Source organism: Ammospiza nelsoni, chromosome 8, assembly GCF_027579445.1.
Source record: "Ammospiza nelsoni isolate bAmmNel1 chromosome 8, bAmmNel1.pri, whole genome shotgun sequence".
Taxonomy (NCBI): Eukaryota; Metazoa; Chordata; class Aves; order Passeriformes; family Passerellidae; genus Ammospiza; species Ammospiza nelsoni.
The window spans coordinates 16,698,597-16,725,781 of NC_080640.1; the positions used below are offsets into that span (position 1 = coordinate 16,698,597).

Consider the following 27,185-nt stretch of genomic DNA (forward strand, 5'->3'; position numbering starts at 1 on the left):
CTAAAGAAAACCAGAAAAATCCAAGTGACTCCTAGCTGTTCTTACCTTCCCATCAGTACTGGAACTGGGAGGTGAACAACATGAAAGGGAAACATTTTCTGTGTGTGAGCCTTCTTACAGCAGTAGGTAAAACCAGCACTTCTGTTTCAGGTATAAAATATTGAAACTAAAACTGAGCCTGTTCTCAGTTTTCCCTTTTTTCCTCAACAAGAAAATAATAGTAGAAACACTAACTTTTGGAAGGAGTTCTTAGGAAAACTTCACAATTATCAGCTCTGTAATACCCTATGACATTAACAATGTTTAGGAAGAAGTACCATCTTTTCATAAGAAAAGATGATTTATGTAATGAAAATACATTTAACATCTCAGAATAATAAAACTCAGTAGCTCTACACAAAACTGGTGGATGACTGGGGTTGGTTTTCCTGAGAACTGCTGAAGTACTGAACAACAGAATGAGAATTCAAACAGCAGTAATGTGCCAAAAGGATGATTTCATTCACTATTTCGTATATGCAAAAATGGAGAGACAAATCACCTCCATCAAGACAAAAGAGAATGCAGCAAAGAGTCTGTATTTTCACCTATGTTCTTACAAGAAGAACAACGGAAGGTTTGCAAAGTACTTTCTGGTCTGTCAAAAGCACTCAGTGTTTGAGTCACCACAACGCCTGTGACCTGGAACGCCTACCACTTTTTCTGTGTTGATTAAACTTCATTAGAGGTGAAAGAACTGCGTGCTGTTGCAGGAGAGGGAAGGAGGCAGCACTAACAAGCCACTTTCCAAGCAGATTTCCCATAAATAGAGCAATTAATAAAGGGCCTTAGAAATGCTTTTCGTGCACTTCTATTTATTGTCATGAAGTGCAAACTAAAAGCTTAATTCATCATAAAATGCAGCATTTTTATGATTATTTCTTCATGCCTAATCCAGATCTGTCCAAATAAACAAGGATAGTAATGTACAGGCAGAATGTGGATCTAGCTTACCCCTGGCCAAGGTCGCATACACAAAGTGAAGGGCTCTGTGAAGAGAGCTCACAGAGCCTGATTTGCTGTAGATTTTGTCTGGGAGCTCAGTTCACTGGGAGCAAACTGTGTGTGCATTTTAAGTGAAGTTTTATCTGGATTTAGGATACTCATGACATAGTTCTTCATGTGGAATCTTTTGTGTCTTGTAGGGCCTGAATCCTTAGTGGAGGCACTCTCCTTTGTTAGGGGTACTCTTAAAACCTCTCTCTCCTCTTGGTAACAGGATCCTGATTTTCATAAATATATACGAATGTAAATTGTTTGGAGACTGCTGGTGCTCCCCAATTTGGTTAATTTACTAGTGGGTTAAAAAGCTGCCACAGCAGGACAGATGGATGCAAACCACATCAAATCACATGACTGCATGAGCCCATTTCCTTAGAAAACCAGAAGAGGAATTCTGAGACCCACAGAAAGGAAATCTCAAAGAACGAAAAGAGCAATTTAAGCAATATATCGACAACACCTAAAAAGCACTCCCTATTCCTCTCCACAGTAGATCTACACACATAAAAGAAAGTTATTGAGGCAAATATTGTTCACAGATTAAAAACATCTTAATGGCACATTAGTTTTACTCATTTAGCACATCAGTTTTACTTTTCCTTACAGTAAACACAACTGAACCTCACTGAACTAACTACCAGAGAATGCATGCTTCATCATCCTAATATCAATAAAGCAATATAGTACATCAAAGAAATGTTACCTGGTGAATGTACATTTCTTACTGTAGAAGCAAAAAACCATCAATATAATTAATCTCCTGGTTTTTTTCATAGACAAGAAGTCAGGTACAAGTCTCTGTTCAGATAAGTAGGTGAATGAGGATTTGATCCCTTTAAAGGTTTGGGTTTTTTTTTTATCCTGTAAGCCATAACAGTTTTTGTTTTACACAGTACTTTTCACTATAAACAGGATCAAAGCCAACTTTCAGAAAACACCTCCTTGGTGTTTGCTCTGGAAAATTGTCTCCTTTGTTTCCTTTTCCCTCCCCATGAGCTATTTTCAGTGTTTCCACCAAGCTGTTAGCCATAACAAGTTACCAGACCTGGAGGGTGTTCGCTTTGCAATGAAGCAGAAACAAGTCATGGATGAGGGTCTCTCCTAATAGCTTTATCATATGAATGACACAGAAATTGTAGCACCCTGGGCATACTGACACAACTTACTTTGAATCCACAATTTGATCTTATTTTAGAAGAAATTATTTCTGACAAATAGTCAAAACAGGCCTCCCTTCCACAAGAGAAAACACATTTATGTTGTCCTAGAAACAGGTGCACAGGTGATAGGGGACAGGGCTGCATGGCACAAGGAAGACACCTCTGCCCTAAATTGAGAGCTGTATTGTTAATGGATGCATAATTGATGGAATGACAGCAGCACGCTTAGCCCTCTCCCAGCTTTACACACACATCCCACCCTCTGTTTTGCCTGTCCTCCCAGCTGTGTACCCTGCTCGGTTCTCTCCTGCTACTTTTCTCCTCTTCCTCCTCCTCCTCTCCCTCAGCAGAGGCTGCAGGAGCAGCATTGGCCGTGCCAGGGGTAGCACACCGTGTGTGCCTGCACACAGGGACACAGGGGGACACAGCCTCTGCTGCCAGTCTGAACAAACCTTCACCTGGGGAACACAGCCATGACAACTTCTACCAGTTTTCACTGCAGCTGCTGACATCAGTGCAGGAGCATCACTCATGGGTGCAGCACTGCTCCAGGGGCTCGGTTCAGCAAGGCAATGCTAATCTCCAGTACTTAACAAAGAGGATGTCTGTAAATGCTTAGATTGGTAGGTAGATTACATTTGATACCATTTATGAAACTATCATCACTCAAAGGAGCAAATTACATTGTTTCCTTGCTTCTGAATTAGCTGCAGTCTCTGTACTAATTTTTAATTCTCAAGTTTGCTCCTAAAAATATGTGCTGGTAAAATCCAAGACTTCAGTGGTTTTTGTGTTTAATGGAGCACACTTGCACAAGAAATACAGACATCATCTAACAAACATACTCAGAGTCTTGTTTTCTCCTGGTGTGGGGTAATAGCAGAATTTTTCTTACTAATTATTCAGGTACACAGAAATAGCTGGCTGGGAAGTTTGTGTACAAAGACAAGTTAGCAAAGTGCCAAGTTCCAAGAGTAGCCTAAGTGCTTGTTATGGAGGTAGCCTTTCTCATGACAATCATGCTTTGTCTTTTTAGCAGACAAGCTGTACCAGTTGCCACGTGGTTGTTTTTCTGATAGCCTCCTCTCCCAGGGCAACAAAATCCCCAGCAAGCAGCAGTGACTGCTACAATTTCTGAGAGCAGAAATAAATGCACATTCAGGACTGGTCCACTAAGAGCCTTCACTTTCATTGCCCCAGCCCATTATCTGTGCTTTGCATCAGTTACACAGTGCCCCAGAAGTATCTAAACAATTCTGAAACCCGAGCAGCTGAAATTGTTTCAGTCCCTCCCCACCACCAAGGAGCTTAATCTACTTCTGGCAATTACACTATGGCTTAAAAGTGAAGCTTTTTCATTCAACTGAACATGTATGTTTTTCAAAATACACACACTCTGGACTTGGAATAACCCAGAACTAACAAGGAATTAATGCAGACGGGAACTTTAATGCTCTCATCACATAGCATTTGTAAATTTCTTATCACTTTTGAATTGTTTTCTCATCTCTAAATGGCAGTTTGCCAATGGCCTCTACCTCCTGAACTTCTCCTTGGTGTGTGCTAGATTCAGTACAAGAATCAGTACACATTAATATTTCTATTTTTGCACCAAGCATCAGTTTGTAAAATTACAAATATGGTATCATAAACTCAATTTAATAGAGGCTTATGATCAGAATCACATTTTTGCTAGTGAGATTTTGGTAACATCTAAATGAATCAAACTTCATCATGTGTAGCTTTGTGAAATCAGATATGCACTAATTGGAGATCACCCCCTTCTCTTTTCCTGGAGATATTAAATATAACTGCTCAGAATTAATCTTTTTTTCTTGCTAGAGGACAACACAGTTCAGAAAGACATGCTGCATTTCCTACCTCCTTCCCTTGTGGCTCTATCACACATACCAATAATTGTCTACCATTTTCCTATAATAAAACATTCAGATTTGGCACTTGGGTCTCCTTCAAGATGGCAGGATGCAAATCCACACACCTTCCAAAAGTAATAAAAAAAGGGCTTCTTCCCTTATAATTTATCATTTGAATACTTCCTCTACAGAGGACTTATTTCTAGCTCAAGACCCCACTATTGAAAGTTTCCTCTCAGTTTTCTGTTTCCATTCAGCCATAAGAAAGCAGGATTCAAATAATTCCTTTATCTATGTCTTTTTCACCTCTGTACAGCACCAGGGTTTACAATATAATCTGCATCAAGTGCTCTTCTTGATTCTGCCCTGAACAAGAGACATTTTAAGAAACGTGGAAGAAGGTAGAGTTTATACTGCTTCCTGTAGTGGACCTTCCTGTAGAGGATGTTTGGCAAGAGAGAGAATAAAAAGGCCAAGGAAGATTTCTGCATGAATAGATCTTATAATAAGCATTTTAGCTTTGGATTCTCTATTTCTTTCTAGTGTGATTACTACCAGGGTTACATCACCAAAAGTGGTGCAGCCACCGTATGCAACTGTATTTTAGACACCAGAGCCTAACTTACAGTTGTAATAATTGAATGTTTCAGTCAGTTATCTATTGTATTTTAAACCAGAGACAGAGCAGGTAAGATGTCAATAGTACTTCTGGCTGCTTTTGCCAAAAGCTGAGATTGTCAGGCAGGACTGATGCGCTCTTTGACTGTAGCGTTGGCTCACTTTGGAAAGATGCACCCAGGGAATAAACTCAAATCTAAAAAAAGCATTTAAAGTCCAAATGTAGCCCCAGAAGTAGCACATACACAATTATATATATAAAAATTAAAATAGACATATATACAAACACATACATGTAAAAAGGTAGTTAAAACAGCCTTGCACTCCCCTCTGCTCCTGTTTAGCTGTCCTGACCAAAAATACTACAAGAGAAGAGCTGGCATTTAGCATTATGAACACCACAACTTGGGGCAGCCTGCATTTGTCTTTACTTTGTCAATTGTTTAAGAAGTTGGACATCAAGAGGCTCTTATTTGCCTGACTTCCCTCACTATCCAGGGCTAGATAACCCTGAATAACAACAGAGGGAGAAACAGAATGGGTTTTACTGGCCCAGCCATCTTGCTCAGGTTTGGTTCTCACTCCTTCCCCCCCTTTCAGACAGCCTCACCCATATCAGAGCTCCTGCTTTTCCTTTTGAAGGAGACATAAGGAAGGGACTCATTTGGCTGATGTTGGGCAGGCAGGCATCTGATCCATGCAAGTTCTAGAGCAGAAATGCAAGAAAATATTTCTTACCACCAGCAAGACCTGTAACTACACCATTTTCCAGAAAGAGAACAGCACAACTTTTGGACATGTCCCATATCCAGAATATGTTCCACTGCCCTCTGCAGGAGTATGAGAAGATGACTCAGCTACAGTGCCAGAACCTCTCAGCCACTTTGTTGCTTCTTACTAAAATTTGAAGGGTGGCGGTTGTGGCCCTGATTTCAAGGCAAGGACAGAAAGTGTTACCACCCCAGAGACCTGCAGTCACAGTTACACTAGAGAGAAGCTCAGGCTTTAGTCAGCTGAAAGAATTGCTATTCATAAATCATTTATGTGCCAGCTATCTCAGATAATTTCCTGCTGGGTAAGGAACTCTCCTCTCTATGGAGCAAGAGTAGCCCTAAAAAAGTGACAGGTTGAGATCACACTAATGGTCTGCTACCAAAGCTTCTTTCTAAGTCCCAGGGAGTCACCTTATTCCCCTGGTAGGACCATTCTCCTTTTTCCTCACAATTGGTCACTGGTGAGCTTGGTTTATGGTGACTTCATGAGTGGAAGCTTCTGCTGACTTCAGTAGGAGTTGGGCCAATACAGATGTTTTTCGTAACTAATATCTGAAATGCACCTCAAAGTTAAAAATCAAGTTTTCAAACTAAGGCAAATGAGGAAAAAACCATAGGAGTGTCTCCATCCCATGAAACTGGAAGGCTCACAGGGAGCCTTGAAGCATACTTCAGTTATAATCTGGCTTGGTATGGGGTTTTTAGCTTAAAGAATATGTCTGCTTTTCATGCAATGAGGCTGAGTCCAAGTTCTGCACAGAACTTTCTCCTAGCATCAAGATTTTAGTTACCTTCTTAGAATCTGAAAACAGGGGGGAAAAAATCTAAGCTTTCACCTTTTAACTTTTTGGGGAATTTGAAAGTGCTGAACTTGCTGATAAATATTAAGAAGCTCTTCACTGGCGTCATGATAAGTTGGAAACAAAACTTTCACTGAGACTAAAAGTAGTAAAGCTCTAATTAATTTCAGGAGAGCACAGACAGTCAAGTCTGATAATTCTTCTACAGGTTCAAAAGAGAAGAGACTGAAAAAGGCTTTGACTCATCTGTCATTTATGCTGCCCTAATATACATAGGCTGCAGAACTTCTTCTGAGAGCAAACTCAGACTAAAGAAGAATTCTCAAAGCTCATTATACGGTACTTGCAAATGAGTTGAAGTGCTAAGTCTTTGACTTCTGGAGTCACCAAACACTGGCTCAAATCCTGACCCCCTAGCACACAGCCTACATAACTAGGACATGCATGCACTGAGGAAATGAAGAGGGAGACTTTTTTTCCTCCTTAAGAGTTTGAGGCAACAATAAAGCCAATTCTATCTTTAACAGCTCCCGGACACATCTTTTCTCCATTGCAATGGCAAACATACTGATGTATCTCAGTGCCCTGGAGTGTTCTTTCTCTGGCCCTGGGGACACTCCAGCAGTTCCCTCCAGGCTGTGTAGTCTTGGTCTCCCTGTACAACAGACCCAGTGCCTGCCTGGCTCTGCCTGGGTGTTCAGAGAGTTGAGAAGCTGTACAACATATTGCACCTATCTGCACAGATTACCTTGTAGACAAAAAACAAGGCTGTGAAATGTTAAAGAGTTCCCAAACTCTCAGCTCCCTGCTGCAGCCCTATCCCCATTGCCATTTGTTACAACACTGTCCAGAAGGGCAGGAGCATTTCAACAGGAACACATTCTCCAGCCAGGCTAAGGAGTGGGCAAGTACAAGAGCTGTGCCTCACAGGATTAGCTTGGAGGCAGCATTATGCACCTTGAATTCTGAGGCAGGGCTGTGCTGTGGGGTAAGCCAGCTAACATTGCCATTTCATTCTTGTGGCTATTTACAGTGGGTGGAGAGGAGAGAGAGCAAAGAAGCACTTTCTTACAAGTGCTTTTCCAATGTGGTATCATCTGAACACAGAGGCTTAAGTCCTCTACTGACACAGACTGACAGAAAACAATTGCCTTTAAGTACTGTAACTGCATTAGATCAAGCCCAGAGCTTCTTCAAGTCATCAAAAAATGTTCTTAGGTACTTCCAGCATCACTAGGACTCCATTTCACTCCCAGGAGGCAAAAACTGATAGAGTTACATGACTGAAAATATCCTCCAAGAGGTTAACTTCTTTGTGATCACTGAAAACTCAAGGTATGAGCTCTGTACTTCTGTTATCTTTGCCAGATTGAGCTGCTGTACAATTCAAAAGCTGAGTCAAATTTTATAATCACACAACTAAAATTCTGAGGAAACCCCTCTGCAGTCTCAACAGAAAACAGTCTAAGGTAACAGTTTGGGTGTTTTCTTAATATATACCTTGACTACATGGTTCTGCTGTTCGGGTTTCCAGCTAAGTAGACCCATACTGTGTGGGCTGTTTGCAGAGTGCTGGTAACATCACCAGGGCTGTGTCTGATCCCTGTGTCAGGAGCCTGCTAAATGGAAAAGTATTTATGAATGTCAAAACATTCCAGAGTAACAGGCAGCCTACAGCCCAAGGGGGCAGAAATCATCCCTTTAGTTGATGTCTGCAGAGGGTTTTGTAGACACCACACAGGACATCCATCACCAGGGGTTTCCAAGAGGAAAGGAAGACAGCAGGAGTGGGTGAGCAGTTGCAAACATATCATCAGTAGGGCTTAAAAATATAGGCCCTTCCACTTTGTGAAGGGCCTATATTTTTATAGCCTAAATTCCCTGTGATCCTCTCTGTCTCACTGTTTTGGTTTTTTTTTTTTTTTTTTTTTTTTTTTTTTTAACTCTTGAGGTCTAATATATTCCTTTAATCCATAGCAGACAAGCTGCATGCTCCTCAAAGGTAAATCACAATTCATTTAGTGGTGGTTTCCTGTATTACATGAAAGACAAACTCATCACAGGAATTATACACAGCTCTTGGTTTGATTTCAAAAGCTCTTAAAATTGAGAGTGTAAGGTATCTAATTAGTCTTGTGCAACAAACCTTTCCTTTCTTCTAATGAGGATAACGTGTCTTAAATATTAACACATTAAATATTGTTGTGTTACCAGGTTAGGCCACAAATTAAGTAAAACCTGATGCAGTCAGCTGGCAATCATAACATGGTGTTTCCATTTAACATAAGAATGTTAATGGTTAAGTTTGGGGAACATATTTTGCATGTTTCTTTACAATTTCTACCTCCTTTTTCACAGAGCAATGAAATAAAGTGCCTACTGAGCAGGGTAGCAAGTGTCCAGGAGAGGTTCTCATGGGATACGGTTACAAACTTGTATCCAACATATCTTTCTTCTGTAGCTCCATAGGGGGGAAATGGAGGTGATGTTATCAGGCTGATCTTTATGACACTAATCATCTATTTTTCCTGCCTGGGAAGAAATGTATACCACCAGAGAGCCCTGTGGTCACAAAGAGAAGCAGATAACATCTCACTCAACTTGGACTACAGTTCTTACAGCTTTTGCTGAAGTAAGTAGTTCATGATAGTAATGGATGGCCATGTTTTCTTCTCTTAAATACACAGCTGAAAAAAGCCCACCCTCCCCTTATCTTTGTCCAGGGCACCCACTATTTTCCTTTGAGGTCATAAAACTTCTTGATAATCTAAAAAGACACATTTTTTTTCTGTTGCCCACAGCAGAGAATGCATCCTGTGTCACCCTCAGGCTTGGAACTCCCTTGTGTCACTGAAGGGGAAAAGCAACTTCAATGCTCTTTCCTATTGCTAGTTAGAAAGGAAAATAGATTGGTTGGCAATCATTTATATCATAACTGGTGAATAAGGGGAGCCCAGGGAAAATTATTTCATAGAATTAGGGAGCAGTGAATGAAAGGGCTGCTCTAGCAAGGGGTAATATTTTTCCTAGGGGTTTAGAAACCTAAGCCATGGGCTTTAAAGCTTCTTGCTCAGAGTCCCCAATTTTAAAAGACCTGATGAAGTTTAGCAGGGTCCAAAGTGCTTGGCCAAACTTGCATTTTGGGTGCTTCCCACCTAAATACACAAGGAGAGGGGGGTCAAAACTGAAGGAAGAAGCTGTGTTTTGGGTTTGGTGCATCAGGAAGACTGTGGGAGACTCCCAGACACTCCAGATCACAGCTCAGCCTGCACCTGGGAGGGCTGGGAGCAGGCAGAGCTGACCTAAGGACACAGCTGATGATGCAGTCAGTTTAAGTTACCCAAGGCACTGAAGTTATTTCCTTTGATTCTATCCATGCTGCTATTCAACTGTCCCATATGGCAGCTTAACATTCACCCTCCCTTTAGCATCAATGGTAAGACACTGCTGAGCAGCCTTTCATATAATATTGAGTGCATTTAGAAGTTTAAAGGATAAATTTAAACAAACAGGACACCTGCATGCAAAGCTCTTCCTTTTGGGCTTTGTAGAACAGAAAAATCTATTCAAAACCTTTTTCTGCTTCAGCAATTTTTAAAATAAGTGCTGAAATATTCTGATGTGATGATATAATTTGTATTATTCTTGACTAAAATTCTGTACCAGCCCAAGTTGTGATTTTAACCTTCCTCGTGTATGGGCAAGGCTAAAAAATTGAGTATTTTAATTAAATCAAATATTCCACATCTACAATCCAACATTGAAAGAAGTCTGTAGTTTTTTCCATATCATCTTGTCTTACAGTAATCATCAGAATACAAGCAACATTATTAATCACTCCATTTACAAATTTGGCAGCCATACCAGTAAATCTATAAAGCCTTACTGTTAAATAAAAGCTAGCACTAATTAAAGCAAACAACCCTCTCATCACTAAGAACTACATATGCACGAAGGCTTACACACACATCTCTGTTGTCCTAAAGCAGAGCAAGAAGGAAGCACAAAGCAAGTAAGCTGGCCCTGCTTTAAGGGTTGCACAGATGTGCAAGCTGGGACCAAGGCTGTGTCCTTCCATAAAACACCAAACACTGCTGTGCCACAGCACAAACACTGCTCTGGGGTTGAGTGAAACAGTGGCAGGTAAGGAGATATTTTATTTTCCTGAGAAGACAAATCCAAGCCAATTTCATTTAGTGTCAACCCAATGTTGTTCTTGAACATTCCAGCTTAACCTCTGATAAAAAAACCCTCCTAGTTCAGGCAGTTCTGACTGCAAGCCCCTCCTCAGCTTGTTTCCAGAAGCACAGCTTTGAGGAGGTTTGTGCTGATGCTCAGTGGAAATGCTTCATAGACTCAATCACAGCAGAAATTGCATCAGTTAGAGGAAAACCATACATCCATGCACCATTTACAGATGTAAATTTAAAATAACTTGTGATTCCAGATGTAGAACCTATTTCAGCCCCATGGGTCTTCAGAAGACTGAATATTCCTCTACTGACAATGGCATTTGTAGATGGTTCAATAGTAACTAAATGCAGTAACTATATGATAATTCTTAAACAAATGAAAACCAATACTTGAAATGGATAAACCAATGCTTCTATCTCTACCTCTTACAAAATACTTTCACTTGTGCATCTTGTGTGTGGTTGTGTGGAAGAGTGAAAAAAAAATTGGGTTTGGAAAAAAATTGCTGGCAAAGCTCAGATCTAAAAGAAAACTTGAGTGACCATGACTGAAGTTTCCTGCTTAAACCTTCCCCCTCCTAACAGAGAAAGTCATTGCACACAGACTTATGCCCTGTAGCTCTTCTACTCTTGGCTGTATCAGCTGGTGCTTGGGAGAGCAAACCTGTTATTTTGAGGTGGCAGCATTCCTGATAGCTTCTGAAATTAGCAGGACTTGAACACACTGCCCTTCCCTCTGCAGCCTTTGTCTCTGGGGGATAAAGAGGAGGAAGTGGACATCATCTGGGCTGCTATAAATTGACCTCAGAAGTTGCCTGAAGTATTGCCTCCTCTCACCCCCTTTCAGTATTTTTGCCTCAGGTTCAAATATGATGTTGAAAAGTAGAAGACATAACAACACAAGCTAGATTATGTACTAGATGTTACCAACAGATGAACTATCAACTATCACAAACAACACTTGGCATCATCTTCTCCAAAGACCTCATTATTTCAGCTTTAATATTTGTTTTCTAACCAGATTCTGAAATACTTATTAAATAGTCACTCTGGTGGTGACCATTCCTGGCATAAAGCTTAGATGCAAGGACAGCCACATAAAAACAGCAACAATGTAGAACGTAGACTTGAGTTTTTGCAACAGGAAGTTTTAAAAGTCTGTAATGCATCTTCCTTCTTGCTTCATTTTCACAGGGTGTCAGCACAAGCCTGCAATGCTGTGATGAGCTTGAGAATGATTTTACAGCCATGACATTTTTAGGGAATTACAGTTGGGTATTAAATGAATTCTCCACTCCAGCCAGTCCTGGTTGCTTTATTTAAGGGAAGAAGCTGCTATGAGCTTCAGGTCCAATTCTCTGCCTTGTGGTCCCACTTGCACCCCCATCTCCTGTTCTCTGTTTTATACCCTGTAACTTGTTTATGAATTGGAGGTCTACCTAACTATTCAGTAAGAACTTTGCACACCTGTCAAAACAGACACAGTCAGAAGAGCTTTGGAATGAAAAAGCACAATGAAGCATGAAAGTGCCTTTGGAGGACACTAAATTTTTTTTTTTTTTGTAAAGACACCACTGGAGAAGCAGCAACTGTGTTTTTTCTAGCACTGTTTTCCTTCACATAGCTACAGAGGCCATGTGTGAAGTTTTATCTCACATGGAACTGGAAGAGAAACTCTGAATCTGTACTGTCACAGCATGGGCCATGGCCCTGCAAACACAGGAGCACTCCCACTGCCAGAGCAGCCAGTGCAGATGGAGCCAGGCAAAGCGACTGACCCTCCGGGACACACCAGCACTGCTGCTCTTCATCATGCCACCATGGAGGGCCTGGCACAAATCTGCAGTTTGCTTCTGGCATCCTTTACAATTCAGCCATCACAGGTAGAAGGCAGAGCAAACTCTGGTTAACTAGAATTCAGGGTGTGTAATGATAACTCAATCCAGTTTCCTGCTTGAAGGGCTGTGTTGCCTATGGGTAGCTGCATGATCATTATTTTGAGACTGTTGCAATGACTGTTCTTTGTGCACTGCAAGTCAATCACTCGCCTTGCTGAAGGACAAGCCCTTTCCATTCATCCTTTTGCAAAGGCCAAACAACTACATAAGAACAGTAAGCAGAGACCATCAGCACCAATATATTAGAACAAGCTTAAATCTGGAATTTATTATTATTCACTTTTGGCTAACTGAAAAGGCTGACTTCAAAAACAATGCACAGATCACTATGATAATGTGCAGTTACTTATTCACATTACTTTTGTAGCTGAGAGCTTCAGCCAAGAATTCACGTTGCAGTGGCCAAGGCCCTATGTGAGGCACTCACCCAGTGCCAGCTGAGTGCTTGTCCTCTGTGCAGGCTGTTGTGTGCAGCAGGCTCAGTGAGAGAATTCAGCAGCCTGGACTGTGCGGGTGCAGATGCACTGATGGACTGCTACAGCAGGTGATTGCCAGAGCACACAGGAAAAAGCTGTTTACCTTTTTAAACAGGGAGCAAAAGGCAGAGGCCAGGGAGTCATCACAGCACCGAAATGAGGTTTCATTACTTTAGAAAAACTTGCATTTTAGATTGCTATAGTTTACACTCTTCTCCATAAAACAGAATGAGGTAGTTGTATGGTGCAGTCACAGCAGGAGAAAATACAGAAAAATATTTCATTTTCAGGACTATGTCAAACCTAATTTTTAGTTGTCCGTTTTATTTTCACTTTCCACTGTGATCATTTTCATTTGTGCTTGCTCATCTCCACAAGTTTTTACCATATGCTAAGTGGAACATCTGCTTAACACTCATTTTTCTGCTCATTTATGCAGGGTTCATTCAGTGTGATGGATGGTGTAAAACCAACAGAAAAATAGATTTAGTTTTAGTTTATGGAAAGAATATACTCAGCTGGGAACATCTTACTTTGCTAAAAACAGACCACTCTGGAGCACACTACCTCAGCAGACAGCCAAGCATGCATCAGTAGAATAAACTGCCTTCCTCACAGTTATCTGTTCTAGTTGGGATCTTGTATCAACACTTGAAGAATGAGTGCCAAACAGCACATGTAAATATTATTAAATGCTCTACATTTCTTATCTCTTTAGAAATATTTTCAATTGATAGATGTTCTTCCAATTATTCATGTTTTGTATTTTATGTTTATTGTAATACTTTTCCTTGGCAGGAAAACAACTGTTATGTGCACATAAAAAAAAAGCTGTTAGAAGCAATTTAGCCCCATGAGCACTTATCTAGGTATTTGTGTGGCCCCTGGCTATATGAATGTGCTCTTATGCAATAGGATTTAGTAATCTGCAAACAGATTTAACAAGTGCCAACCAAGAGCTCCCTAAGCAAAGCTCCACACATGACAAATCAAATATACAATTCAAAAATAGAAACTCAGCATAAGGTTAGAATTTTATAGAAACATTATTCCACTGTTTTATTACATAAATCCCCAAAGAGTGGAGAAACAGAGGAAACTGCTTGGTGAACAGGCATAACAATTCTGTCCTGGAATAATTCAGTGACTCAAGAACTTATCTGAGACACCACATAAATGAGTTCAACAACCTTACTGTGTCCTGTTCTGACAAGAGTTTTGCACCTGTTTCTCTTTTGTCCAGGGGAAACATCCTAATCATCTATTTGCTGCTCTGCTTTTGCATTTTTATGGTGACAAGAACTTAAGGAAGAACAAGTCTCCATTAAAAGATGAGAAGAGTCCGTTTTAGTGAATCAATGTTTTTGTTAGGAAATATGGTATGTCAAAAACCCCAAAAAACCCCAAACCCTTTATCAGTTCTACTTGCAGAGAGCCAGAGTGTGCAGCTCTACTTCCCGAGGGACCCTGCACCTCCCTGCAGGGGGAGGTCCTGAGGTTGGCCAAGGAGCTTTTGGGCTCCAGCCTAGAAATGATGGCAGGAGCAAGCCAAAGGGAAACTTCTTAGGGAGATCTCAACAACAAAACAGATTGAAATCAAGACAACTCATAAGAATCCATCTTAGTGGATATTTAAGATCTGAGGGCTGGAAGAAGAAAAAGAACACATCATTCTTTCTTTACAGACTCACGTTATTGATATTGTGAGACTTGAATTCAGGTTTGAGAAGCAGGGTGGAGAGATGTTAATGTTAAGACTATTGCAGAAGAGAAAGGATCAAAAAGTGGTGAATAGCTGGGTGGCTGCTACAAGAAATTTGCTCTAGGCAGATGAGAAAATGAAAAGCAATCAAACTGAAACTGCCACATTTGCAGCAGCAGAACCTAAAATATGAGCAATAGAGGTACAAGGGGAAAAATGAGCTTAAGCTGGGAGAACTTGAAATCATGGAAAGTTGGAAAACTAGAATCTTATCCTCAGGATTTTAAAATGAGAGTGAAAGAAAATGAGAAATTATTTGAAATAGGAGAGAAATTGCAGCTCCATATCTGTTATATTTAAGAAATAAACAAGAAAAGCATGGAGAAGGAAAAGAAAATTAGTAACACAAGTTTACGTTCATGATAAAGTTATCTTAAAGAAAAAAAGATAATCAAAACCTGATAAGGGTGCCTTGCAGATCATATTCTGTGAATTTCCTAAACCCTTACATGACCTCTCACTCAGCTTTGGACTAAAGGTTGTCCCTGAGCTGCTGACTGCATTGAATTGGGTTTTGATCACTTCATGTCATTACCATGAAAATTATCTTCAACTTGACCTGAAAACAACCAGACTGGCTTTTACTGCATGAGGAAATACTGAGGTTGGTCTTGCAGTGATTCAGACTTCCACAGGGAGAATTTTTATTCCATCTTACCCAGGGGACAACTTGGGACAAGAATATTAAAGTTTTTTTATGATCACTCTGATGAGTGCCACAATTTTAATTCCACAGTTTATTCACACAACAGTACCAAGAGAGTTTTGGTACAAAATCACCAATTACTGTTGGAAGAGCAGTGGGAAATAGGTTAATTGAGAGTAAAGGACTTGTTAGACACAGCGTAAATCCCTGTCCAGTGCTACTTTTGTTAAAGGTGCTACAGGTGCAGCTGCTCTTGGTAGCCTCAGAGGTCCCTCTGTGCCCTGCTGGTGCCCCAGTGCTGTGAGACAGTGCAGCAGCACAGTCAGGGGAGCTTCACCACAAAGCAGCTCCCACATGGGGCAGTGCACAGGGCAATGGTCAGGGCAGGCAGAGCACTGCTTGCAGCTCTCCTCACAGCTCCACTGCTCTGGAGCCCAGGGCAATGGTCCTGCTGCTCCAGATGCCCCACACTGAGCACAGGCAATGTCAGCAGCTGCCAAGTGTGTGCGGAGGGGTTTGCTGTGTGCTGTTACATGAAACAAATGTACCCTTTGAGAGCAAAATAAGGGTATATGCATCTGTTCCCAACACAAGACATGACCCCCAATAAATGTCCCAGACACTCAGAGGAGGAGTTACTAGGATTTTGCATGTTAAAAATGAGGGTCTGCAGAACCCTATAGAAGCGCCAGCATGTAAAGTGTGGGTGTGGCACAAGGACCACTCCTACCCCCAAGAACTGGGGTTGGAGAGCTCTTTTCTCTGCAGCGCATTGAGGCATTTTGTTCATCATTGAGGCATCTGGTACCCATTGCTGTACCAGATGACAAGGTTGAATAACTCCTCACCCCCAGATGCTGCTAACCAAGCTCTGTTACAGTCTAGTGCTGCTCTGGGAAAACCTGAAGCGTTTTCTCTAGCACACTAATAAACAGCAGTTTCTCTCAATTTTGCTGCTGGCTGGGATGTAGAACCTTTCTGCTCATGGCTTTTCTCTACCAAGAAGTTCTGCAGAGTCTAGCAGGGGTAGGGCCTCAGTTTTTCTGCCTTGGGAAGATAACACCAGCATACTTCTCCCCCCCGCCATGTTGAGACACAAGGACTTTCAGCACAATAGCTAAAATCTATTTTGCTCCTCAACTGCATACTTTCAGCACATTTTTTCTTGCATTGAGCAGTGAAGTTTTCACTTGTAAAGGGTTTCCAAGTTAAACCAATCTAGCTCCTCCTCCCAAAGCCATCCATGACGTTTTCCTGCTTTACACAGAAGTCCCACAGGGCACCAACTCAACTCTGCTCTTCTAAGATACCCTCTAAGGCATCTTCCCAGAGATGATTGAATCTGAACTCCAGATGTCTGCAGGCACAACCTGCAGCAGCAGATAATTAAAGTACAAGCAAAACTGTATGGGTATGAGTATGGACCTGCAGAATCTCCTGGCTCATAGCCAGAGCTCAGTAGGTCCTGTCAAGGATGAAAGCAGAGTTTTATGCCCTCAGTGGTCAAAGGTGAGGATTGATTCAGAGACTGTTTAAAAAGTAAAAAATCAGTTTCTGGTAGGGAAATAAGAGGAGGAATGCCACCAGTCTGTTGCCATGAAATGAGAACATCCCATAGGCACAGTCAGTATGTGAGTACTTTCATGAGACACAGCCCAGTAACACCCAGTCCCATAACACCTCAGCTAAACTCTTTTCAGAAGGGAATCACCAATATCCTACAAGCCTCCAAGGGGTAAAAACAGTTGCAGCAATAGATGCTCCCTTCCCTAGAGCCTCTGGGCAAGTTTACTTAAGAAATAAACCCAAAACATATCCCCTTCCATCTCTTCCTCTGCTCCTGGCTATAACATTTCACATGGAGCACAAGAGCTTTTCCCAAGTGTGTTCACCTGCAAGTCCAGAATGTGGGTCCTGCTTCAATGAAGTCTCATGAGGATCCCAGATCTGCAGCTGAGCTCCTGCCAAGGGAGCTACCAAAAATGCCATGCAGGATGCAAGTTTGTATGTAGCCCATCTTCCCATTTCTGCCACAGCCTCACCCTCCAGCCTCTGGCAAGAGACTGAATTTCCTTGTTGCTTGTTCAGCTCCACCCTACATGTGCCCCCCCAGAAAGATGGCAGAAGGGCAGACTTCACAGCAGAGAATGATTTCTTTTGAAGGCAATGGCTTAGCAAGAGCCCTACAGCATTAAAGGGAGACCCTCAAACTTATTTCAGGAGCTGATATAAATCCTGATAAATCCAAGGATATGTTTAATATATATTTTCTCTAAGAAAACAACTCTAAAACCATCTATTCCTTGTTACCAGTGCTGGTAAGCTGAGGCATTTTCTCAAAGGGTAGGTGGAAGATCACAGGGATATTTACTGCTTCAATAAAAGGAATTTTATTACAAGCTGATCTTTCCTTTTTGTTCTCCATTCAGCATAAATGGCAATGTCACCTTATGCATTCACAATTAATTTCTGGAAAAGAGGTATCTTATTTTATAGCCTTGACACAGACACATTGCATTGCCATGAAGAAAACAGATGCATGGGATAAAACAAAGCCAGTTTGCAGCACTGGTCTCCTACAGTTACTGAGTTTAGTTGGAGCTCACTCCCACAGAGCTGCCTTCAGAGACAGCAGCACGAGGAGATCTCCACCCTGGAAGTGCACATGCTCTTCCTCCACAACACTGGCTGGCCAAGCACTGAAATGCAGGTCCACAACTCCCATATCTGAGACTTGCCAGGAGGGCTGGCATGTGGGCAGAGGAGATGTAGCTGGTGAGAGAAGAAAGTATATGAAAAGAGGCTGTATTTTATTTGCTGAGAAGGAGGAGTGAGGAGAAGGCAGCCAGGTCTTGCTTCATGAGACCCCCTGCTCCCAGAGGGAAACTTGCTGCTTACACCAAATGTCAACAACCTGTGGCTGCCATCCCACTCTGCTTCAGACTCTGAACTCCCTTGCAACACATCAGCCTGGAATAAGCATCCCTATAAACAAGGACACTCTCAGATGGTCACACTGGGTTAGACATTAAATGTGTCTATATGTCTAAGTCATCAACAGAAGAGAGAACAAAAGACAGAAAAAGAGGAGGAGGGAAAGATTCCTGCACAAGTAGATGGCTACTAAAGGCTCCAGCCCAATTCTCCTTTGAGAGAAGTGCATCTCTCACTACCATGTTTACATCAGTACATGCAGTAGCCCAGCTCATCTTTTACCTCTTTAGAATCCATGTTAGCAGCTAAATCTGTGCACACAGGGCATTAAGCTGCTGCCAGACAAAGGCAGGGTGTTTCAGGGCTGTACTCAGCCACACCTGCCAGGATGCCCACAGAGCCACACTCCTCACATGGCAGCATCAAAGGGATGAGTCTAGACTGCCCTGCCCCAGGGTATGTGCAACCTTGCCAAGGCCGTGCCAGACTGTTTAATCCTATTAAAGCATAAGCTGGAAGTACACGATACTCATTAGAGGAGAATAGCTTGCTTTGTTCCTGAGCTCTACAGCAGCAGACACTGTGGGATAACCCACCAATATTGACCTCTGCAGCCAGGGCTTGCCATCCACAGCTCCTGCCAGCTCTCACAGCCCTGCTCTTTGCTCCCATATGAAAGCACAGATTTAGGATCCCTACTCCAGAGCTATAGCACACATTTCCAAAGGGAAATGGCAAATATTAGGGTCCAGCTAATCCTTTGGGTGCTGCTTTAGTCACACAGGGTCCATACAAAGCCACAGCTAGTTGTCATTGTCCCCACACTGTCCTTTTCATTGAAAAAGTACCAGGTGGACAAAATATTAGCTGGTTGTACAAGTCAGCAGGGAAATCTTTTAGGAATAGTAATTAGTTAGCAAAAAGTTTAAAAAGATCTAGGTAGATGGGCTGTGCAAACTCATCCAAATCTCTTAATGCATGGAAGGGGCATGGAAGGAATTCAATAGCATGTGGAGCTTGTCTGCAGCACCCAGTTTAAGTACAAGATTCAAGATTTCCAATGGTTTTAGCTGTTTCCAACATTTGATTTAATCTGTTAAGCTCCTGAAATGTGAAGTAGTTTTTCCCTTCCAAAACTGTTTCTTTTGAAGACACTTGTGCTGCAGTGCAGCACACACTGTTGATTACATATCACCTTACTAAGCAAGTGATGACATCAGCCTTGTTGCTTTTATTCACTCCACCTATTGCTTCCAAAGGCTGAAGCAATTCCTTCCAGTCTCGTGCCATTTGGAAAGGCAGAGCTGTTTGTATCCAGGTAACCAGGGCTGGCACACAGAGCTGGCTGCAGGTGTGTGCCCAGGGACTCATCTCCCCCAAGGAAGAGCAAACCCTCCTGAAGCAGTGACACACCTGACCCTACAGAAACCAATACATTTGTCTGCCACATTCCCCAGAGAAGCCTGGAGGGAGTGTGCAGGTACTGGGCAGCTTTGAGGGTACAGAGAGCTGTGCAACAACACCTCCACCCAAAAAAACCACAAACCAAGAAAACATCCAAAGAGGAAAAGAAGCAGAACAGCAGCAAGGGGAAGACATGATCACATGCATGTAACCAAGAGTTAAATGGCTTTCATTCCTTCATGCACGTTGCCCATTCTGTTTCTATGCCTGTCCAAGTACTAGAGCATTGCCTTCTTGTCTTCTGATAACAGAAAGTCCACCCCACAGTAAAAACCACAAAACCTGTTACTTAAAGGGACTACCAGCTGATCCTGCTTCCCTGCCCCTCAATCCATGGAGCAGTCATTCTTCCCTTCCCCTTGGTGCTTGCCTCAGGTAAATCTCTATCAGGTCTTCAGTCAGGATATTAAATTCTCTCTGTTGCTGCAGAATCACCACAGATTTTTCCATGCTCTCTGCATCCACTAACAGTTTATATAAAGCAGAAATTCCTCACTCTTTTTACCCAATACATTTTTTTAAAGTGATATCTAAAAATTTCATGAATAGAATTTTTTTACAATAAAAAACGAAACAAAAAAATTTCACAACCCTCCTTTCACATAACCAACTGTGAGTGGTTTGGTTTCTTTTCAGAGCCTATGTAGTCAGTTATTTCTTAAGCAGGTGCTTTCCATGCTCTCCAAGGCAGCATTCATCCTATCTCACGTATCCTGGCTGTTGCTATGGAAATCATTTCTCCGTAAGCTGATGTGCCAATGCAGGTCTCATTGCTGCTCGGCAGAGAGGCTAAAGGTGTGCATGAGTCAAACTATTTGCTGTGCATTATTGCTCTGCAGCCTCGCTGCTGCCAAGCACAGGAAAGGAACAATTAGAGCCTGCACACAGGGTGTCTGTGAAAGGAGCTGGATAGTCCCAGGAAGGCTCTGGCTGTCACCTGCAGCCCAGCACCACTCAGTCACCCAGCTGGGCTGCCCTGGGTGCCATAGAACACAGGTACAGGAGGTACAAAACAATTCCTGGTGTTTTTAAGCACACCAGGGAGAAGATAAGTCAGCATGTGCCATCACAGGTACAAGGCACACAGGGTACAAGGTACCCCTGTGGTCCCTCAGAAAGGTCAGTGATGAAATCACTGCTGCTGGCTGCAGAGAGGCAGAGGCTGAAAAGTGCTGGAGATCCCTCTGACTCTCGTGAAGCAGCAAGACCAGAAGGGAAAAACCATTTACAAAAATCTAACTTTTTCACAGATGCTGTTTGGCAACTTGACTATAAACATGGTTTTTGAGCTCCTGACTACCTATGAATAGGCATTAAGGCAGATATTGGAGTACTCCCAGTCAAAACACAGCTTGATGCCAGCAGGCACTTTACAGAAACAACTGCTGGTCCCTCCCAAAGTAACAGGAACAGAGGAACCTGCTGCCCCAGGACTCACCCCTGGCCAGGAGTGCAGACACAGCCCTCAGAGCAGGGGGCACGAGGGGGCAGCTGCAGAGCTCCCGTGCCCCACCCCAGCCAAACACCAGCTCTCCTCTGCATGTAGGAGGCTGGGAACACTTCAAGACAAGCATCCTACACCCCTTTTTTACCCCCTCTCCCCTGGAATACTTGGCAATAACTTCCATAGATATATTACAAGTAGGAGGTGTCAGGGCAGCCCCCATGCCTCAGTGGTTTCTTAGTTCATCTCTTCCGCAGCCTGAGGGGAAGAACTGGGAGCAAAGAGGAAACAAGGGGTGTCACGAACTCAGATTTACAGCAGGTTTTTAAGCGGGGAGAGGGCAGGGGTTTCTTTAGCAAATGTTCGATTGGCCGCCTGAATATTCAAGGTTTTTTCTTTCAAATGAGGAATTAAAAGGCTGTAGCAGCCAAAGGCAGAGCCATCAAAATAAGCAAACTTAGGATTTTTTTTCCTTCAACCTCCTGAAAAAAATTACTCCTCCAGAAGAGCAACAAGTGGTCCATCACACAAACCTCAGGTTTCTATTCACATCTTACCTCCTTTCTCACTGCTCCACAGGAAACAGGTGCTATACCCAACCTGGCCTCTGAATTATCTTCTATCCTAAACATTAGGGAACTCTTACAAGCCAAGCACACAGCTTCAATTACAGAATCACAGGAGTTGCTGAAGTTTTTACACCACTTTTTTTTTTTTTTTTTTTTTTGTCAGTCACCCTGGGGAAGGGCAGCTAGTTAAAGCACAGATTCCAAACACCCAAACAGAAGTATAAACTTCTACAAAACATCTCAGAACACAAAGACAATAATCTCAGAGTACAGCTCCTGTGGGGCACATTATAAATGACAATTAAACACAGTAAACAGACTGCAGCATATCAGTGTAAACAAAGCAAGCACATCTCCCTCAGCAGTAGCCCAAAACAAAGGTAGCACTTACCTCATTTCAGGGCTGAAAAGGAGCCTGCTGGCACCTAAAGCTGCTCCTATCCTGCTTGCTTTCTCAGTGGAGATGCTCTGCTCTCCTCTGCTCTCTTATGAGCTACCTGCCAGAAGGTCAGCTGGTCCCTGGTCCTTAGGAGAAACACCTGGTTCAGCTCAGATTGCTAACAGAGCACAGGGGTGGCTGGGATTTCAAACAAAGGATTTTAACAATCAGTTAATGATTCTTTATAAAGATTGTTGTAGTTTTAGCTATCTGTGAGCTGTAATGGGCATTTTTCTGGTAAAAAACAGCTTACTTGATCAATGCCTCCTAATATTCCAGTAAACTCTTACACCTTTTATTGAAAATACAACGATAAGCACATATAAGTGTTTCCAATTGCTTTAAGAAGATATGGTATGAATGTGAATAAATTATGCTAAATCATACTATCATAGAGAGGTATCTTGTGATTTATAAGTTCCTACCTTATGTAAATTAATGCCCCACAATTCTGCAGCCTGTGGATAGCTTCCTTTTGTGTTGTGAACACACATACTATGCCTCAAAAGCTTCCAATTATGTGGGTGGGATTTGGAGAATACAAATGACATAAAAACTAGAGGGGTTTATTTCAGGAACAGCTCAATATGATAGAATATAGTATCAAGATTAGAGGTTATGAATTAGAGATTCACTTTCAGAATTGTCAGAAAGGGTATAAAAGAAATACTGAAGGAATAGCAGAGATATAGAAAACAGCAAAGTGTACATATGCATTTAATACAGTTCATCATTCCTCTTACTTTTACTGTAATGCATTTATGGTGAATCATGTTGTGATTGTGATTTTAAGAAATGTGATTTTGAATGATTTTTGGTATGATCTGTTTATGACATTCCTAGGTGCAGACACAATGCCACCATTAGAGGGACAGTGAAGGATTCTTCTCATGTACATGAAAGCCAAAACCTGTGTATTTAGATTCTGAACAAGTTCCTGAATTTGCTAATCATTAGGGTTATTTCTCCTTTCTCAGCTGCATAATTTCATGTAAACTATTTATTTATTGGCAGCTCAGAGCATAAATATGAGCTAAAATTCTTCTTAAAATATTTGGTGCTGTTCTGTAACAGATGTAAGTGAATTTAGAAATCCAGATCAATGAAGTGATAGATTGAATCCAATAGTTTTTTAGGATTGTTTTCTTCAACAAAACCCAAGTCAAACTCAGAGACAAGATTCTTGCAAATGTTAAAAAACATAACGTTTTTGGGGAATGCTTCATGATGAAGCGAAAGATTAGGTTAGTACATGTCAAGAGGGAGGATGCACAACAGAGAAAGGGGAAGAGGCATTACTGAACCAAAGTTCTGCTAACTTTTGGTTTTCCTGTAGGACAGACACTATTTTTCTGCTTTGCATAAGAAAAAGTTCTCTTAGCTATGGCAAAACTCCTCCAAAAAGGACTTTCACCCCTCATCTCTCTGTAAGAATTCCACCCTAATTTATGTGTGTGATGACAAAAGAAGACACAAAATACACATCAGCGCCAAATCCTAAAATTAAACTGCAGTGGAGAAGGAGGGTTTGTCAGCAGGATCCTGTCCATCACACTCTGGATGAGGCAGATCCCAAGACATCCCAAGCTCCCAGCTCTGATTAACTCCTGCAGGAGTGACTCAGCACCAGGCAAGGGATCCAAGGGCATCTCAGGGTGAGGCCAGTTACCTACAGGACAACAAATATTGCAGTGCTTCTTTAAACTGATTCTATACACATAAATATGGTGTAATAAATCTCATCCTCAGCACCCATCAGGCCAAATTTGGTGCTCTTTTGGCTGGGCATCATGCGACTTGGCTTCACTTGACCAGCAACAGCCCCTGAGGGTCAGATATAGGGGGGATATTTTCAACTGACTAGACTGTTAGTGAAACCAAATACTATCCATCTTTCCCTGCCACTCCCCTTTGTTGCTGGATTTATTTTGTGGGAACAGTTGTCCTGTAAACAAGAAAGAACTCATCTAGTTGTTTTTTTAATTTCAAAAATAATCCCAAAACCTATTAAAGGATGATAGCATCTAATGCAATGTGTCCTTCCACAGGAAAAGCACTGAGCTCTAATGTTTTTTTCTCTCACAAAGCAAAGAAAGCAAGTGATGTTTCCTTCTCTTCTGTCTGAGCCTTTGGCACTGAGTTCAAATCTCAGTCTGTCAAATCTAGATTTAGAGCTGGAAAAGACAGATAATCACATATGATTATCACATGCACCAATTCTACTGATTCAGAATGGCAACATGCAACTTACCACTTCAAGAGGAAACCTCTGGTTATTTGGCTGCTGAACACAGACAAGCTGTTGTTGTGCACACAAGAGAATTTTTCCAGGTATTTTCCCTGAGCCCAGCATATCCAGGATGTGTGTGAACAGGACATACAATCAGCTGTGTCACAGCAAAGTGCCCTGAAGGCACTGGAGCCCTCACAGAGCTGGTGCAGAGGGTCCTTACCAGCTCTGAGGTGTGCATTGTACTTTGGGTCACAGGCCAGCACTGCACCCCTACACACTGCAGGAGTTTCTCTGTGCTTTCCATCCCCTCAGGCTGTTTGTGGCACCTCAGTGTATCTGAACAAAAATAAGATTTTTGTAAGATTGCAAGATTCTGGGAGTTGGAAAATTGATTGATTAATGGAAACACTATTTCTGGTTAATTCTACAGTGTAAATCAGTAGAAAGGCATGCTCTTCCCAGAAGAGTGACTCCAGATTACTTGAAGCTCAGCTGGTTGGAGCGTGGTGCTAATAATGCCAAAGTCATGGTTCAATTCCTGTGTGGGCCATTCATGTAAGAGTTGGACTCAGTGATCCTTGTGGGTCCCTTCCAACCCAGAGTATTCAGGGATTCTGTGATTCTGAAGAAAGGCGTTTCAGAGCAGAAACTTCATGTTGGTCGGCAGCAGTTCATCAGCTTTGCTCATCAACAGAATAAATCCTCTTTGTGTTTCCCCCTGATGATCCCCAATATCAGCACAAAAGGCAGTTTGCCTTTGGAAGCACAAACCTCTGGAATGGGATGCACATGTCCCTTGTCCTGCTGTAACCTGGAATGGAACCTGATTCAAATGTAATTCATAGACAGGGCTACTACAGTTACACTTTCCCTCTTACAGTGAGACACAGTGGCAGCAACTCAGTTCTGCTATATGCACAATGTTAGAAAACAGTAATTTGATACAAGAAAGCATCAGCAGGGGTCTGAACTTACTGCTCAGCAACAGCAGTTCCTGGTCTGGGACTACAGCTCCAGATGATGGTGGGATGACACATCCCAGCCACAGTGGAGAATACACAATTGTCCCCATATGACATGAAAGGTGACACTGCCCACAGCACACAGTTTTAGCCATTAGACATTTGTTATGAATATCTAGCAGATGCAGCTGGGAATCATTTCTAGTGTGAAGGTCTTGCGGTCCCTGTGCAGACACAGTAGAAGGGGTAGCCAACAGCTGCTGAGCCTTAGTCCTCAACCGACCCCTGCAAACTTTTGACCCTACATGTTTTCCCTGGACTTGAGGGCTCCATGAACCTGCAGCTCCAGAGGCTGTGGAGGTGGTGTTGCACTTGCTCTGATCCAGAAGTGTGTTTGTAGCTCCATGTTCAGCTCCTTGCTGAAGCTGAGTTGGTCCACTCCTGACTGGTGCTTCTAACAGTTACTTGGCTCCTCTTTCTCACAACTACTATGACTAATAAATACATCCTGTCGTTTCTTAAAGCATACTATTACTTTAATCCCTTGTGCTGAAGCCATCTTAATGAGGGAGGAAGTTTGCTAAGATTAAAGAGAACTCTGCACTAGTTCAGCCCAGCAGAAATCTCACAGACAACTGTCCTTGCAAGATAGGAAGAGATGATTTTGGAAACTCATCTACGCTTAGAGCAAGAAGTGCTCTGTGAAACTTCAGAGGAGTTTTGTTTTCTCTCCTGTGAGCAGGACTGGTGTTACTAACTTGTTCTTGTCAGCTGGGATGTCTTGTGGTCAAGTTTTTGTGTTCAGTTGACTTAGGAAAACACTGTCCTGAAAGAGAAATGAAAAATCTTGGCACAAATTTTGCACTTCAGCATGGTGGTTTGTGGTAATTTCATCGCATCTAGGGATGATTTCCATAAGGATGATCTGCTTCATGTGACAGTTCCTGAAGAACCATCTCCCTGGCTGACAGTGCACAGCCAGCAGAGCAAACACAAGATAAATTTTCTGTGTGCTGGTCAAAGAGAGGGTGAAATTGTTGGTTTTCATCTTGAGAGAACTGAGGCAACCAGGGTCAAGCCAAGTACAACTATGGCAACAACCTTCTGCAAAGATACTGAAGGTAGCACCTATTTCAGGTACTGGGTTTTCAAAAGGCAGACTAATCTATGATTTTGGGACTGCTCTTTTTAACTGATGGTGCTCCTACATCATAATGGAATAGGCCAAGGGCTTCTTCTCTAAACTTCTTTGTTTTGGACATATTAGCTTCACCCAACTGTGATTTAGCTGCTTGAAGGGAAAAGCTGATTATTGAGGAAACTTCAAACTCATTTATGATATATGAGGAGACCACAGATTTTAGGCAATAGACTTCAACTCATGCAAGTTATGAACTGAAACCTATACTACCTGGAAAGAGAAACAAATATAACATTCTAAAATGCACAGGGAAATTTTTAATTATTTGCTTGAATGAAATGTTGGAAGTATAAAAATTTTAAATATTCATCTGTTCCGTTTTGTATTTTTAGGCTTACACTTTAAAAAAGTCTATAGGCACCACATGGACTGACTCCACCCACCTGCAGCTCCGTAATAAGCATGGAGATACACTCAGACCAAGAGCCTGCAAGTTTCATGATTCTGTTTCTGAGTCAGTATCTAATCCCCTCGTGATTTCTGATGGCTAAGTAATTGCTACAGCCTACTCTGCTTGATTTTCAGTAAGAAATGGGTACTGTGGTCTCAGAGTGTATTAGATACCATTTGCAGAGGTGTACACTTCACTGCAGGGCTTCTGTGCCAGGTGAGTGGTTTTGGGACTGTCCATCAATGCAGAATGCCTTGTGTGTGTGAGGAAGACCAGGACCTCACTGAGTGTACAAAACAGCTATGGG

The 27,185-nt window shown here is 42.1% G+C and overlaps 1 protein-coding gene across 2 annotated transcripts in view; it reads right to left on the minus strand.

Moving 5' to 3' along the window:
- PCGF5 (polycomb group ring finger 5) overlaps nucleotides 1-22,084 on the minus strand; it is a 100,067-nt gene extending 77,983 nt beyond the window's left edge. For both annotated transcript variants that reach the window (XM_059477446.1, XM_059477442.1), the window contains exon 1: nucleotides 22,044-22,084. The gene's annotated coding sequence lies outside the window, so the exon portion shown is untranslated. The remainder of the gene's footprint in view (nucleotides 1-22,043) is intronic.
- Between the last annotated feature and the right edge of the window lie 5,101 nt (nucleotides 22,085-27,185).